This window comes from Anser anser (assembly GCF_964211835.1).
Source record: "Anser anser genome assembly, chromosome: 1".
Classification (NCBI taxonomy): Eukaryota; Metazoa; Chordata; class Aves; order Anseriformes; family Anatidae; genus Anser; species Anser anser.
In genome coordinates, this window is record NC_139720.1 from 15,122,953 (window position 1) to 15,140,843 (window position 17,891).

The 17,891-nt window shown below is 45.0% G+C and overlaps 1 long non-coding RNA gene across 1 annotated transcript; it reads left to right on the plus strand.

Annotated features, from left to right (window-relative positions):
- The first annotated feature begins 9,541 nt into the window (after positions 1-9,541).
- On the plus strand, positions 9,542-12,683 carry LOC310892253. Its single transcript, XR_014577985.1, has 3 exons — positions 9,542-9,631; positions 9,715-9,965; positions 10,554-12,683. It is a non-coding gene; the product is annotated as an uncharacterized lncRNA (long non-coding RNA).
- The last annotated feature ends 5,208 nt before the right edge of the window (positions 12,684-17,891 follow it).

Sequence of the window (17,891 nt, forward strand, 5' to 3'; positions counted from 1 at the left end):
AAGCAGGAAGCAGGCAGCGGTAGGAGTTTTCCCTTAGGAGAGGCAGCCCCAGGAGAAACAATGTGGGAATGCAATAGCTGCACTAGAAACCTGACCAAGGACTTCATCTGCCTCCATTCCTAAAGAAAATCCCAATTCCCTTGAGGCCTGCAGGAGTGGCGCTTTGGCTTCAATGGCGGCTCCCTTCTGCCTTGCGTCGTCTCCACAAAGCAAGCCATGGCACCAGTTTGGGTGTAATAATACACAACATGGCATTAGACATGAATCTACAAACTCTATCCGGAAATACATTTTTGACTCTAAAATTAAGGCTTCAGCTTCTTTTCTCCAAGCAGTTCTGCGTATGACTGGTTTATGAGTAGCAACTCCAGGGAATAGAAAACCAGGTCCTGAAAATTTTTCTGAACCACAAAACCTCATATGCCTCATGGAAGAAATGCTTTATGCTGCAGCACTGCAGAGACCTTGCCTTTCCTCCTGCTGCTGTTGTGCGCCGATCTGTGCAGTGCTGGGGTGGCCACCATGAACTTGGGAAAGGCTGTGGGCTCCGTTTGAGAAACTGGGACTCCACGTGTTGGTTGCCACCTGGAAGGCTTAAGGTAAAGCCTGTACTCAACTTTCAGCTCAGCCTAGCGCAGGAGACAAACCAGAAGATGAACAGAGTGCTAGTTGATAGATGAACAAACACTGCTAGTGTTTCATCAGCTTCATCAGAGTCCAGTCTCAGGAATGGAAAAAAGCATCTAGCAGTCCTCCTCATCCCAAAATAAATACAGCTGGGGTTCAAAACAAACTTAGAAAAAAAAATGTAAGTATTGTCTGCCAGGAACAAATTTGGAAACGAGCTGTTAAAATATTTACTGTATGCAAAGGTCTTTGCCATCCAAGAGCCTTTGCGATCATTTTTGAGACTCTTAAACACTAGAGATGCACAAAAATTGTTGGTTGGAGCAGTCTCTTTTTGTTATCTTCAGCAGACTGCATGGGTACATGATAAGGCTGGATGTTGTCCTTGATGCTGAGCTCCTCCTTTCATTGCCAGCAGTAATTCTCATTATTTGGACACACTGTAATGTGCTTCACAGCACACTCAAGGCCAAGGATTAGCTGGTGGATGCAGCAGGAATCTGTTGAAATGCTCCCTTATTTTACTCTCAAAAGTCTAAAGAATGAGATAGTGGAGGTAGACTCTGCTGACATTTTTACTTCATTACCACATGTCCAAATAGGAAAATCAAGGAATATATCTGCAGGAAATATCCATGTTATGTGGTGTCATTGGTTTATTCCAATCTGTTCCTGAAGCTTTTGTGTCAGCCTTCTTAAATATAGAGCAGCACATTGCAGGGTCTGTTTTCAAGTGCCTTCAAATGGGTTTCCATACTGCACAAGCAAGTGTGACCAGTGTGAGCCATGAAAAAGCTCCTGAAACAATGTTCCTGCAGAAAGGATGCTCAGATCCCAGATTAGGCAAAACAGAGAGATTGATATCTTCCAAATATCCATCCTGAACCGATGGAGACAAACATGGTCTCTGCTGAGGGGCATTGAGGCAGGACCCCATGAATAGCTGCACCCACCCTTCTCACACAGTCTTCATGTAAGTAAAAAACTCAGTTAGGATGAGTTTTTTGTCCTTGCTATAGTAACAATAATATAAAATTGTAAATGAGAGGATGTTGCCATTGCTGGATGCCCCATCCCTGGAGGTGTTCAAGACCAGGCTGGATGGGGCTTTGGGCAACCTGGTCTGGTGGGAGGTGTCCCTGCCATGGCAGGGGGTTGGAACTGGGTGATCTTTATGGTCCCTTCCAACCCAAACTATTCAGTGATTCTATGATTTTATGATAACTGCATTTACTAGCATAGCCCCCTGGGTAGAAGCCTGGCAGTTGTATCACTGCTGTTCAGAGAAGGCTGGGGCTACTGAGCACTGTGAAAAGATGAGCCCTGGGCAGCAGGGCACCAACTGGCTCTTCCAGCCCCCAGCTTGCTCCCCGAAGCTGTGGGCCAGACATTACCTTGTGTAGCAGCTTTCCAGTGGCTGACATCTCTCCTTATGCAGCAGGGCACAGGGCCGGGAGGTATGGGGTACCAGGCTGATCTGTGGCACCTTCCAGGGAAGCTGGGGTTGAAAACTTCAAGCTGTGCCCAGAAGAGTCCTCAGCACCATGGTTTTGTCATGCACCAGAACAGAAGTTTGACTTCTGCCCATGAGCATGAAGTAGATAATGATGCACTTTCCTGCTGGACCTACTGGAGGAGATGGGGGATGCATGGGGCTTGCGTTGGACTGCCCCAAGCACAGCCAACGTGTGGAGGAGCTGGGTTGGATGCAGCCATCTCCCCACCCCTTAAGTTCCCCGCCAGCAGCAGAAGTGGTGATGCTCACAGCTTATTCAGCATATTTTGGAGATCTGTGAGGTAGGAAAGGAAGTGCTGAGAGACAAAACCACGGGTGCGGCTAGCACTTGAGGCAGCCAAACAGCGCTTTCAGCTTTCCGTTCACGTTAAAGAACAAGCCTCTAGGAGTGTACTGGGTGTCTCACACTTGGCTCTCCGTGCCAGTATGCTTCTGCCAGTTCTCCAGATTTTATCAGTTTTGCAATATTTGCTCTTTATCTTAAATCCCAGTTCACAGGGTACAAACTTCATACAAAAGTTCCCTATAACACCAGTTACAAAGGTGTAACAACTCACATTTTGAACAGCTATAAGGGGTTAACTGTATCTTGAAAGGTATTTGCACTGCTCATCAGCTGTGATGGGTAATTATGGATTTGAAGAGATTAGCAATTTATTTATAAATATGACTTGAAAAGCTTTCTCCTGATACATCTTCAACCAACTGCTCATAGTTAATTAAGAAATCGCATTTATACATGCACTGAAAAGTGTCAAGAAATTACAGGAGCACCTCCACTTTAAAAGTTTTATTTCAGACTCTGCTGGCTGGAGAGAAGACATGAACCCTGAAGGCTCAGGAAACAGAAAGAGAACAAACACTGTCACACCATCTCTGTTTTATCTCATTGTTTCGAAATCCATGCCATGAGTTTGTTGTTTGTTAGATGTATTTTTGACTGATTACCTCCGGGGGCTGCTTTGCCAATCCTGACTCTACCTCAGTGGTCTACCTTAAAATTTACAACCTAATAGTAGCTAAATTAAGTCTGGGGTATCACAGACAAACAGGGAGTCTATTGCTGACCACTGTGTTATTTGATCAGAGAATTTAATAGAGTGCAAGTGGAGGACATCCAGTTTACACCTTTCTTTTTTTTCTATTTTTTTTTTAAATTTTATTTTTTACTTTTTTTTTAAGTAGAATAGTCTCTCTTTAATAGGGGCATGTGGTGTTTCAGCAGGTGCATGGTGGAAAAGAGCCCCAAAGCCAGTATGTCAGCAGCACGTCCCTGGCTCAGCACTGATGCCCTCCCTGTGTGTAGGAGGCAGATCATTTAACGTGGGGTCCCAGTGCATGGTTCGAGGGCTCCCCTCCCCTGGCAGCAAGCTGCCAAGGGGCTGCAGCCTCAGTCCATCATAGGAGTATTGGAACCAGTCCAGAGGAGGTCCACAAAGGGCTGGAGCCCCTCTCCTATGAAGACAGGCTGAGGGAGTTGGGGTTATTCAGCTTGGAGTAGAGAAGGCCGCAGGGAGACCTTACAGCGGCCTTGCAGTACCTAAAGGGGGCCTGCAGGAAGGTTGGGGAGGGACTCTTTGTCAGGGGTGCAGTGATAGGACAAGGGGGAATGGCTTTAAACTAAAAAAGGGCAGACTTAAATTAGGTATTTGGAATAAATTATTTACTCTGAGGTTGGTGAGGCCCTGGCACGGGCTGCCCAGAGAAGCTGTGGATGCCCCATCCCTGGAGGTGTTCAAGGCCAGGCTGGATGGGGCTTTGGGCAACCTGGTCTGGTGGGAGGTGTCCCTGCCCATGGCAGGGGGTTGGAATTAGGGGATCATTAAGGTCCTTTCCAACCCAAACCATTCTGTGATTCTTCCAGGTGCTTCAGATCCAAGGTCTGTGTGCCATTGCTTTGTGATCATCGTACCAGGGAGCCCTTTACATTTACGCACTACCAGTAATACATTTGATGCTCATTAGGAATGAGTGATGGTGCTTCCCTTATCAAAATCCACGTTTCTCCCATCAGCACTAATTCCTTCCTGCATTCTTTCCCTAACAGTTCTGATTACCAAGGGTAGCCTTGCGTAGTAATGTGTGTTCCACCTTTCCACACTTGCAAAAATGTAAATCCCATGAACATTCATGCACAAACTTCGTTACAAATCTGCACATACTAGATTGCAACCAGCAGCCTAATGTTTTATATGTCATACATGACTTATACATGTTATATGTAAACATAGCTTGTTAGAGACCCTCCACCACTCGTATCAAAGTACTCGGCAGAAGGAGTCTGACTCTGCTGATGTTCAGCTGGAGCGCTCTTTACACAGTAACTTGATTCAGGTCCATGAATACACTGACTGTGCCTGCCTGATTTGGAAAGCCGGGAACAGCTTTTCTGCGTATGCTGGGGCTGGAAACAGAGGCGAACCCAGAGGTGCACAACGCAGCTTCCGCCTGCATCAATGATTCTTTCTCTCTTGCACACACATGCGCTTTTATCCCAGCCCATCTCTCTTCTTCCTTGATTCAAGGAATTGAACATTCAGCCCTCTGGATTCGGTCCCTGACCACGCAGCCTGATTTAGGTTGAAGTTTAAGCATATGTGAATTTGGGAACCTAGCTCAGATCAGTCTCTGACATGAACAGGTGGTAAAAAGGATCTTCATTCCTCTGATCTCCCTGCTGGAACGAGAAACCATTCTGTGAGCAGATGGTCTTGTCCACCTGCTATACCCCAAACACTGAATAGTCCTCCTGATATGACGCTATAGGGTCATATATATGAGTCATAGTGTTGCCCAGGGTGGGCAACAAAGCTGCGCCCAGCTCCAAGGGGGCACCTGGAGAGCTGCAGGCCCCAGAGGGGTCAGCGCGAGGGAGAAATGGGGATGTCCCCACAAAGGAGTTGTGACTCAACATGTGCCACAGAGGACTATACCAGGTGGCACAGGGACTGCTGGGCGCTGACCCTCTCCTTCACTTCACATTGCTGCTCCACCCTGTTTACAAGGATAACATGCTCTTGACTAAGCAACATGATTTTTTTTTCTTTTTTTTTTTTTTTGAGTTCAGGGGCAAAGTCCAGGACACCATCACTAGAAACTACTGGAGGGCTTAGGCAGAATTTACATCTCTGTCTAACAGAGCAATCTAGCACTCAACAGCCATGGGGCTGTGCAGCTGTGAAGGCACCATAAATTTACCAGGTACCTCCTCGGCAATTTTCCTGCCCGGGAAAATTTATTTTTCCCAAGACTTCACTTTAGACTTGACCCTTTCTAGCTCTTTCCTCTATTTTGTCCCTTCCACACTGCTTGTTCCTTTTCTCAGCTTTCTTCTCCTCTGGGCAGATCGGTGTATCAGAAATATACTTCCCAACATCCAGGTTTTGGCTAAGACAAGAATGTTTTAAACCAGACACGGATTTGACTGTTTTGGTTAAATCCTCTGCATTAGTATGAGGTAAACAAAGTGATACTTATCCAACTGCAGCTGAGTTACAGTGGATTTGCTCCAGTTAACCCCATGTTCTCATTTGCTTACTTACCCTTAGTGCTGCAGGGTGACATTATCACAGGGAAGAGCCCAAGCCAGCTGTGCCTTTGCAAAGCTGTTATCTCCCAGCCTTGAACTCAGGCACTTCATATCTAACATCAGTCCACTCTCACAGGATACATCCAAATGCAATTTTCTCCACTCTCCACACCGGTTCAGCTTCTAAAAGGTTTTAATAACACCCCAGTGTGCACAGCTATAAACCGAGTTCAAAGTGCGTGTTTTGAGCCAACTTTATATGAGGAGGTGTGAACCCAAGTCAGTGTGTTTCCTCATGAGAAAATTTCTCTGATTTAATGCGATCAATTTAGCAACTGAGCTTGTGAAATGGGCTGTAACTCTGTAGAGCTGGCCTCACGTTGGAGAGGAAGAGACACCGAGCTTCAGGGAAGGATCAGCTGCAGGTCAAACTCACCTTGCAAATGCAAGTGATCCCAGCTGTGGCTCCACGCTCCAGTCCAGCCGGCTGAAGCTCAGGGGCTTCTCCCTCCAGTTCCTTCTCAGGAACGTGGCTTCTGTACATTGAGCAACAACACAGATGAAGCCTCCTAAAACTGATGGTGGTGAAGCAACACATCTCTGGGTAATGCCTAGGCTTCTGCCAGCAGTCCCCAGGCCCATCAGTTCAGCTCACCAGTTGCTTTTGTGTCCTGCTGCTGAAGGACACAGAGCAAACCACCATGTTCAGGGACTCTTGGTTCTCCACTGGGTGAAGGGATGATTTCAAAGCCCTGGTTGCACTGCTGTACATTGGACCCGTGTCCAGCTTGCTCCTGGTAGCCCTGATGTTCCTCAGCAGTTAAAAGCAGGACATTGTACATAGTAAGAAAACCCCTGGGCAGCCTCTGGGAGTACATTCCTGCTTCCCGTCAAAGCTGCTTCACAGGTTCGCCGCCCATCTGTATGTTAATATTTCGGCTAGTTTTGCTTGTTCTTCCCAGTGAAATTTCATCACTATGTTTAATTGCAAAAGCCAACCACTATATTCAAGAGATGAATTACCCCATTGCCACAAGAAAGTTTGACGTTTAGTAGCTTAAGAGATATTTATGACTGAAGCAGTTCTTTTAAAATAAAACATTCATTTGTAGAAATTCCCCATTGGGGGAAAAAAAATCAATGACACATAGAAGATGCTAAAGCCCTACCAAAATAGCATCTTAACAGTTTCTTAAAATGGTGAAATGTACACAAATGATGAAAAACAGTTCAGAAAGTTAACCAGTTTAGTCCTGGAGCAATCCAAGCATTTCAAGACAGATTTATAGAGCACTGAAAATCTGATTATGTAAACTATCATAAATGGATTCAGTGTTAGAAGCCAACACTAAATCTTCAGCTGTTTACTAAAAAAAAGGCAATAGGGGACTATACATTAAAATGAAGATTGATTTCAGAAAGCCTAGCATAAATGAAATATGCTGACATAATGGGTAACCGGAAAGAAAGAAAGCATAAAATTAACAATTGTCAGCTCTTGCTCCAGGATTATGACTATAAACCAGAAAATGACATTAATTGTAATGCTAGTCCTTGAGATGAACTGCAAAACTTTTGATAAAGCTTGTCAAAACTTTCCAGGTCTCTGGTTCAAAATGTGCTGCAATCATGCCTGATCATTAAGAATAATTGGAGGCAGTCCTGAAAAACCCTGTGCACGAACCCCTGCCTTTTCTGCCAGGATGGGACCCTGCCCCTGCCACTGGGGCCATGTGCATGGTGTGACTTCAGGGGGCTGGGGGGATGTGGGGTCAGGAAGGAGCCCGTCCTCCTGCCTCTCTCCACTCCCGCCTGACACCTCCGTGTTTCTCACGCATGGCCTCAGCCAGCCAAAACATTTTGTGAGCCTTATCACATTTTACAACATTATTTTGATCCTGGTTGAAAGTGCGTGGTTATCAGGCACTGCTGCGGCTCTTGGGAAGGCGAAGAGGAGCTGGGAGCTGGGGGGGCACGACTTGCCCAGCTGCCCCGAGTGCCAGCCAGAGCCAGGAGTTTTCGTTATCACTGGGAGGAGAGCACCAGTGCCTGGATATCTTATCCTCTGGGGCTGTGTCAGACGGTGAGGAAGACAGGGAAAAAGGCTTTATTTCAGAGTATGAAGGCAGATAAGGAACACGAGTGGGAGGACAGAAGGCTGGGCAATGAAGCTTTGAGTTCTGGATGGAGCTGTCAATGAACGAGGAGCAAGGAAACCTTCATAAAATGTTTATAAAACGGCACTCAATAAAATTAATCACAATTAGCTGAAGATCTGGATGTAAGAGTAGTTAGGCATGACACCCTTTGGACACCCCCTTGCTCAAAACCAGCATGGCCATACGTGAGTGTGGGATGACACATTTCAGAAGGGCGGCACTGGCTGTGCACCTGTTCTGCTCTGCACAGCATCACTGTCAGGTTTTACCACACTCAGAGCAGAAATGCACAACCAGGTTTCAGAAATGACATCAGGTGAGGTTTTTCAGGTGTTTTTCCTTGGTAAACATCCTTGTTATTTGGTTTGGTCCAAGGCATCACAACAAAGTTATTGTAAACTCTGCAGCCTTTTCATTCTCTCTTTTTCACCTATCTGCTTTTCATAACTGTACAAATTGGCTTAATCCTTCTTTAAATCTATTTTCATTAAAATTCATTATAATCCTGAAAGAGCTGATATGTGACTCATTAAAAATTTGTTGTTAAATGTTATGGATTTCGTTCTTGTTGCTAGGCCCTTCCTTTTCTCTCTCTCCCTCCCCAAAAGAAGTGTTAGGCTAAAGTGTTTCATTCTAGCATTGTGCTTAACACATAGCCAATGGCATTAGAGTCGGGATTAGATATGATCCTTTTTGCTGGATGTATAAGTCAAAATAAAATGAAAAGTGCCCTGGGAAACCATCCAAAAGAGCATTTCAAATCCTTAAAAGAATCCCAACACATTGTGTTGCCTCTTTTGAAACTAGGTCTGCAAACTGGTAGGTTGGTAAATTAGCCATTAGTTTTTTTAAAGAATGAATCTGGGTGGGCACCCAGCTCAACATGTGAGCTCCCGGCTCAGAAGTAGAAAACACAGCGAAGCAAGAAGTCAAATCCATGTCCAGATGGTTGCAGAAGAGTTTCCGAAGGTCCCACCACCACCCCATGATACCTCCTGCCACCATATGGAACAGCAGCTTCTGTCGCCTGCAGGTTGGGTGTCCCATTTCCCCAGTGGGTGCCAGACTTTTATGTCACTGGTGCTCTTGGGATTTTCCCAGTGGAAAACAATGGGAACAGCCCCTGCACTGGAGGATTGGCAGCCTGCACCACTCCACCTCTTTCTGAGAGCCTTTCCAAGGTGACCCGGGGCTGAAGGGTGTCCAGATTATTCTGATTCAAGTGCAGATTTTGGTTTTACATTATGAGAAACCTGTACAGATTCGGGGGGTGGTGGTAAGGGTATCTAGGGTGTTTTATCTCTACAGAAAGAAGTTTTACAGGCATGAAAGAAAGAACTCAACTTTGTCCTGCACTTGGCAAGCAATACCGCCCTACACTATTTAATCCAGTGGATCTGCTCAAATATTGTCAGTGCAATAAAAATATAATAAAAGGAAAAGAAGTCAGGTAGAGAAGGGTGGGAGGCTGCATCTGGATGTCATGGCAGGATATTTTTTGAGATCTTTAGATGCATTTGCACTTGTTTCTGACTTTCTGAGAGCAGGACTCATCACCCATTGCTGCAGGTTATCGGCAGCGCAGCTCTTGGTGCTGCCACTTGTTGTGCAGGCTGTCCCTGGAGCCAGCAGGCGGAAAAGGCACTTTTAGGAGATGACTCACCTCATGCTAAGGCTGATATTTAACCTCGTCAGGATGAGTCGTGCCCTAGAAGTGCCTATTTCCCCCCACTGAACGAAAGGGAGCCTAAAGCGACCAGCTCTGACAAAGACGGCTGTGCTGTTGGCATCAGCAGGGAGGTAAGATCCTGCAACTGAGTCATTTTATCTGCCCTAAAATGCGGTTGTGGGATTGATTGTTTCAGATTTCGCTATTTATACAGAGCAACATTCAAAGAGGAAAGAAACAAGGAGGAACTGTTTCCTTGCCGGTCTGAGTTGGCACCCCAGGGGTGAGTCACGCCGATCTCCCTCCAATAGCCGGGAGACGGGTGGATAACTCACACCGATGTCAGCATGCAGACACATCCATTAGCCGCGGTGACAAAGTCACGAAACCTCCACTTCTGCTGTAGGAGTATAATTACTGCAGGAGAAAAATCTGAGTCATGGGTGTAATGCAGCCTCCTGTCAGGTATGTGATACGTAAGGTGTTAAGCAGCTGAGGGGCTGGAAAATACTGAAATGATCACTGCTCAGTGCAGGTGAATCACACAGTGAAGTTTCTTGGATGTGGCGCATGGAGAAGTGGTTTGCAAAGCATGTGGGACAGCATATTAGTGCTCAATTTTTCACAGTGGTTTTCACAGAGAGATAAACATCTCTCTTATTTCATCCTGGCTATTTTGAAGTAGATTCTTCCAGACAGTGTCTGGAGTTGCAGATTTTCTTCATCTAAACAGATGTCAAAATATCTCGGGGTATGGAAGTAGGCATTTAGGACACCTGCACAACCATTTCCAGTGAGGTGCTATGCACTGACGTAGTGAAGGAGTGAGTACAGCTGTAGTGGAGGAACTCTAACATCTACATAAATCCAATTCAGAATTAAACTGCTACTTTAAAATGCTTTAAGGAGGCTATTTATTTTTCTTTCTTATTCTAGTGTAATTGGTGCAGGGTTGTTTAGATACCTTATCTAAACATTTCTGTCTTCTCTTACGTTGTTGTGATTTCGGTAAAAACCTTTTGATGCTTGGAGTAACAGCTGACGTTCACTTAGTCTAGAAGAAGAATCAGTGGCTAAATGACCCTTTTGTTGGGAAAAGCTGCTGGGAAAAGGCTACCACCGAAGCACAGATCTGGGCAGGAGCGGTGCCATCGAGCTGCTGCATTTCCCAGGAACAAGGCTGCAATGAGGAGCTCCCCAGCACTGGGGTTGGTGACATCACTTACGTCCTTGGGAAATGCTGGAAAGCACCAGAAAATGACTGCAGGAAAAGACACAGACACAAACAGGATGGTAACGAGGCACAGAAAATATTGAGCTGTTTTGATGTGACTTACACTTGGCAAGCCCCTGTGGGCTGCTACCTTCATACTTGAGTTTCTTCTACCCAGCACAGTCCAACAGGCAGCACAGGGCTTGCCTCTGTTTCTGGGAAGACAATGGGGAAGGGCCACAGAGGCAGCACACCTGGGCAAGCTGGACCACTTCTGGTCTCTGGTCAGGGGCTGTGCCACCAGGGCTGCAGGTGAGGCCAACTTGCCTGCCGGTCTTAGACATTATGGCTTACTTTCTGCATTCAGCCTTTTGATCTGACCCATACTGACTCTTCCTTTTTTTTTTTTTTTTTTTTTTTTTTTTTTTTTTTTTTTAAGTCTGTCCCTTTTCCAGTCTTCTGCAGCATCACAAATCCTCCAAGGTACTGTCAGTGCCTTGCTGGGGCCCCAGGAGGGCTGAAACCTGCTGGGTGATGGATACACAGAACCATGCAGGTCTGTGGGAATACAACACAGAGGTGGTCCAAGATCTTTTTATGGAATTAGCTCAGATCCAGTTGGACTTATTTCGGACTCATGTTGAACAAGGCTTTGTGGATGGGCATAGCAGTGGGCTGGAAATGACCCACACGACTTTCCTCACTCTGTACCTCAGCAGGTGATTCTCCCAGAGCTTGGCAGGGGATATGACACAGGTACAAGTGCAGTCAGCTCATGTCCAGACAGACTTTCTGAGAGCCTTGTCTTGAATGGAGATTGTTAGACTATTTCCAGGCCCAACATGACCCTGTAATCTGCTACGCTTCATTCATGTGGCTCTCATGATAATGAGCCATGTCAGACACTACCTATCTCTGCATATGTGGCAGAGATAATCTCCAAACTGGATAATTCAACCACAGATGCCAGAGAGCTGGGTTTAGCTGCAAAAACCTCTGGGATTGCTTCAGCCTTGTCCCTAAGCACTCCAGGGTGACTTTCATTGGACCCAACCGAGCTGAAAACATCTCATTGAGGGAGTTCTCCCTAATCTGTTCCTTCTGTTGTGCTCAGTTCTTCCCCTTTTGTCACTGCTGTTAACTGCATTAACCATCTGATAGCAGTTATTTTTTTTTTTACTGAAGTATTAAGCAACTTGAATGATCATGAAGTCCTGCTGGAATGGGGACTCACTCTGAAAAGTAGTCACATTGGCCATATCTACCAGTCTTTATACAGGTAAATGAAGCTGGTATTTGCTGTGAAAACACATCCTGCCTTCTGAGCGATCCCTTCTTGGAAAGAGGAAGCCCAAGTGCCACTTTACCAAAGCAGTAAAGGAGCACGAGACAAAACATCAGTGAGGCCTGAGAAGGAAGGTGCACAGAAAACAAGGAGTGGATAACCATGAAATCCTGAACTCACCATCTCCTCAGATTACGCTTTCACCCACAGGAGAGGCAGAAAGCAAAACGCAGCAGGCATTAAAAATAGAAAACAGATATAAACTCACTGCAAACTCAGTATCAGGTACCTTCCCTGGCTCCCACTCTCCATCCCCTCTCTCCTGACTGCTTGTCTTCAGCCCGTTTGGTTGTGACAGCACAACTGTTTGCAGCACTGCATTTTGAACGGGATTAGGGAACTGATCCGATTAAAAAAAAAAAAAATCCTGCCAAGAAATGTTAGTTCTGTGATGGGAATGGACGATAGTGAGAATAATTGAAACCAGCATTGCCACTGAACATGTTGCATTACTAAACCACAGCCCCAGCTACATGGCCAGCCCGGCCAGGCAGCTCTGCATTGTTCTGATTTATGAGTAAATATGCCGTTAGAAACTGGCACTCCTCTTGCCTGGGACTTTTTTATTATTATTATTTATTTTGTTTTAAATAAATGAGTACTGTTGTCTTCCAGTCACAACAAATATTGCGGCTGTTTTATTTAGGGCTAATGATTGACATCTTTTGTCATGAAAATGAAATTCAAGGATTCAAAACTGTATTAGAAATGGCTGAGAGGAGAAAGTATGGATCAGAAATTTCAGAAGGCGAAACATTAACGTAACAATTACAGGAACACAAAGCCTTAAAAACCCACAAAAGTCATACAAAACACTATATTTCTAAAATAAAATTAAATTAAATAGCTCCTGTTTGGCACAGATAGACACATCTGCACTGCAGGGGAGGTGTGCGCCCACCCATGGCACAAGGGCTGTGACTCCTGCCAGCAAGGCTTTCAGGGCAAAGTACATGTCTTACATGTTCTTGTGCTCCTAACCAAGAGCATAAAAGGGTGGAGCTGCTCTCATTCAATGTGAGATTTTTCTTGTCCATAGCAGAGGCTGGAATTCACTCAACACCACAAGGTTTGACAGCACCGGGGTGCCCCGAGCACTCCCCGTCCTCCCCACGGTGAAATTTGTGGCACGGTTCTTGGCACGTGGGCCGGTGCCAGCCACCTCTCCCCTGCCCTGTTTCTGGGTAGGGTTCAGAAGCACTGTGGGCCAGGGACTGTTCCCAGCACCAGTTTCCATGCGACCACCCTGTTTTGGAGGGTAAGAGAGGTTAATGTTATGGATGCAGGCTGCTCCTTGCCAACCGGCCTCAGTGCCAGGGAATGGCCCCAGGCACATTTCATTTGCTAGTATAGGCGCAGCTTCAGTTTCTTTGTGCTGTGGTTCCTGTCTCATTCACTAGCATTTTAAAACCTTTTGGTAATAGTTTGTTAGTGAGCTGATAGGTATTTTAGACAGCAATTTATGGATTTAACAGATTCCACTTTTTTTTTTTTTTTTCCCTACAGTAAGTAGGAAAGGTGTCCTGAGGCTTTACACCCGCCTCCTGCAGCACTGGGATAACTGCTGACAACGGGCACCCCGGCTGGCTGGTCAGGCTAGGCAACAGGCAAATCCTCTGCTTGCAAACTCTCCTCCTTATCTTCCACGAAAAGTAGAGAGGTTTATCTGAGCAGGCTCTTCGTGGAAGAAACCAGGCATTTCTTGGCAACTCAAAACACAGTGGCAAACTATGCTCTTAATTTGCTAATGCCGTTCTGTTTCAGGGGGTTGCCCTGACGAAACACTCAAGATGAGAAGTAGGAATTAGCCCCTCATGTCCTAAAATTTCTGTGCTTACAGCTCCTGCCTTCATTTTGTCCTCAGCCCCCCAACAAGAGAGCTGTACAGCGCCACCAAACCAGCTGTAAGCCGGCGAGCCAGGCAAATACTAATGCTCAATTTAACATGCAGCTCATGTGCCTTTAAATAGCAGCGAGAGCCGAGCCAAGCCATCCACTGCAGCAATTTCTGGACATATGTGCGGAGCCCCCCTCCCTTGCCGAGCCCTCCCAGCCCGGCGCCGGGGATTGGCGCTGCTGCCTGTCAGTTCCCAGTCACCCCACTGACGTCTCCTCCGCGCTGTGGACTCGATCCCGTTTGTAGCCAATGTAATTACAACGTGGAGAATCAACAACTGTTAACGATTTAGGTTAAACGTAATTTAATGCCCCCAGATTACCGCACTTAGGTTAGATTTCATTTCACACGAGCCATAGAGAGAGTTCGAAGAGGTCGCATACTTCTGTTAAAGTAATTCTGGACAAAGGAAAGATTGACACTAGCTTCCTTGGGCTCTATTAAATGCTTCAGCGACTTTGGCATGAGTTTCTAATCTGTCATTGCTTTTGGAACTCCACATGTTAAATGGAGATATGTCTGAGAGCAGAGGTTCAAAATCCATTCTTCCTTGGGGGGGTCCATATATCTTAAAGAAGGAGAGCTTAAAACTCCTGATCAGGTCTAAGGGACCCTTGAAGAGACTATGCCTACTATTTCATCTGCAGTGCCGTTGTGTCTATAAGCCATGAAATGGCTTGAAATGACAGCATGAAAAGTTGCTGTTAGAAAGTCTAAGAAGTAGTCATCCAAGCCTAGAAACCAGAGAGTCCATCACAGAGTGCTCTTGTGCTACTGGGACGGCTGCCAAGCAAGGCATGCAGATTGCTATTGCTGAACTTTTGGATGATGAGAAAAAGGACGGGACTTCCCAATGCAGCAGGCACTGCCCCAGAGTGCACAGAGCTCCTGAGCAGGCAGGCAGCACAGCTGCTGCCTCTGGTTCCTTTTGGTAGCCACTTTCTAGGTGGACCATGCTGGACCATAGACCCAGAAGTTGGAGCTGGATGCCAAACACATTTTAGTAGAGGCTTTCAGCTCTGTATGTCACTCTAACAGAAAGTTTCCTAACAAAGAGACAGCAAAAATGCTGCCTGGTAGCTTTAGAGATCATTTGTCTCCTCCCCAGATGTAGAACAGCCATGTCTTTTCCAGTCATCCATGCTTCCACTGCCCCGTTAGGAGTGCAAATATTTGTGAATGAAATTGCCAGCTATTCTCTAATTCTTGAGCAACTCGGCAAAAAATAGCATCAAGCCCAGCAAGCTTCTGTGATCTGGTGACAGTGTGACCTTTGTTTATCCTTAGTATTGAAAGCAAATGGATGTCTGATGCACTGACGTATTTTGATGAAGTTCTTTATGTGCTTGGCTTTGGCAGGTTCTATTAACCCACACCTCTGTGCTCCTGGGCAGCTGCTGTGATGACAGCATTTGGATTTACTGGCAGCAGTCTGTTGGCCTGTTGGTTCACAGCACAAAACAAATGGAAGAGCTTCCACATTCCCAGTGTGGAAAAGTCAATGCTTCCTGTGGTCTTACATCTCTTGCTATCTAAGGGTTTAGGCATGGTCTCATGCTGTTTGTAAAGCACTTTGCTCTCGGGTGGTATGGGGCAGCTCTTTTCCATGAGTCAGATGCAAGGGCAGTGCACTCCACCGCGTTGTCCAAGAGGTTTCGAGCCAACTTTGAGCTTGGTTCAGTACGGCAGTTTTCTTGAAGGTGTCCTGACAAGAATCTCAGTCTTTGCATGGAGGTTTTCAGCAAAGTGCAGGTACCAGTCTAAAGTGCAGGTACCAGCCTAAGGAAAAGCATATGCTGATGATGAATAATGACAGAAACGTTTTGGCTTTAATGAAAAAAGTCATAAACTAATCACACAAAGAAGCAAGCCACCATTATCCTCTGACATGAGGTGAAGACCAGTTACGTACAGAACTTCCTAGCCTATCTAAGCTTTTTTAGTTGTTTGGCATTGCTAGCCTTCCAAAAGTGTGCACAGAAACAGTTGTTCTCCAGCATTATCAATTGTTTTCGTAGCACATGTAGCTTAGTATCTGCTAAAATTGCTCAGATAAGTTGTGTAGTTGGTTTAATAACTGGAGGTGACTATTACACACTTGGTGATTTACAAATGTTAATCACAGTAATATGACATATTATTAACAAAAGTGTATAATTACACAAACTAAGTTGCTGGAGCAGAGTGCCTGAGTTCATATTTTACATATAAAACAAATCACTACTTCTGATGGTAGTTCACAGAAAGAAGAAAAAATGATAATCTCACATCAAGATTCTTCCATATGGCTCTCTTGAAGCAAAGGAAAAGAAATATTTTACACATTTCAAGTATTTCATGGTTGGAGCAAGATTATTCTCTTTATTTTAACTGCAGGATTTCTAGTGGAATAAAGGGTATAATTATATGGTCAGATTGAAATTTTGAGATTTTGAAATTGAAAGATTATTGAAATTATTGCTTTTCTGATTAGAAAGCCCTTTAAAAATGGTCACCAAAAGTCAACAGTTTAGTCATGTAATAGGAAGCATCGTGGGATGGTTGCCAACTTCTTCCCCTTCAAATGAATTTTCTGCCTGGAAGGACTTCAAATCCCTTTCCAATCACGTAGACTAGACCTGGACACCCATCAGAAGCACATTCCCTGATATGGCTTAGAACCTGTCGGGACTTTCCAAAGGAAGCAAAGATAAGCGAATCACTACAAGCACAGAAAACAAAGGGGAAGGCAGGCCATGTCAATGCAGATCATGGACCACTTCTATTGTGCGCTAAGTAGATCCCCAACTAAAACAGGACTGAACATGGTATTGTAAGTAAGATAGAAGAGCTGGATATTCACAAAGACTGCCAAAGGTGAACTGAAAATTTCCAACAGCAAACTGCAGAGCTATAAACACTGTCAGCCAGGAAAATAAGTGTACTTCCACTCAAAGCAAGTAATATGAAGAATGAAATTACAGTAGGGAACAGGGGCTAAAATTCACCTCAAAGGAAAGAAGGAAATACACCATGACAGAATTGCCTAAGAAAGATGTAAGTGATTGAAACAACGGGAGGTAAATAATGCTCCTGTCCAAGAAGGGGCTTTGTACAATTACTCTGAAGAGAAGCTACCATGACGAGAAGTAGAGCTATCTGGTTTCCTTCCTCCTGCTTTGTTCATTGACCATACCTTCACACTACATAATGCTAATGAACAAATAAATTAATGACAACTAGTACTCTTACACTTCAGTGACTGTAAGAAAGCATTTGACAGTGATGCTGCTATAGCAGGACACTGAAAATGTACAGATTTCATTGTAAAATCACTCACGTTTTCCAATGGCTTTCTCAGTACACCAGAAATTAAATGATTGCTTTGATGTCACTGCCGGCATAGACAAAGGTACATCATCTCCCTGCAGTGTCGTGTACTGCTATGTAGCAAATATCTGGCACGGAGACTGGAGTCCCAGGGGTGTTTGGCAGCCTCGGTTTGCTAGGGATATCTATTCATCAGCAGATGAGATACAACAAAAGACAAATGGCTTAGTCAGAACTGCAAAACAATAAGGTCTTATAATCAACAGGTCAAAAAACAAAGGCTATGAAAATAAATATGACCTTACATGGCACCGTTGTTCTAGAAGGAGTAACTGCTAGCATTGTTGTCCCATTTATTTACCCAGGCAGTATGTCTCACAGCCCTTGTGACTCTGTCTGTGGTGCAGGGTTCAGATGGGCAACGGAAGGACTGCTTGTCTAACACAAATAAAGTCTTTACAAACTGTGGATCATGGAGAAGAAATAGGTTTATCAAACACCATTTAAACAACTTTCAGTTAGAGAGCTGCACCAGGTATTCATAAATAAATTATGAGATAAAGAACAATGACAATTTAGGGTATACACAACTACCTATAGTTGAACAAAAGTAAAGATAAGAATGTA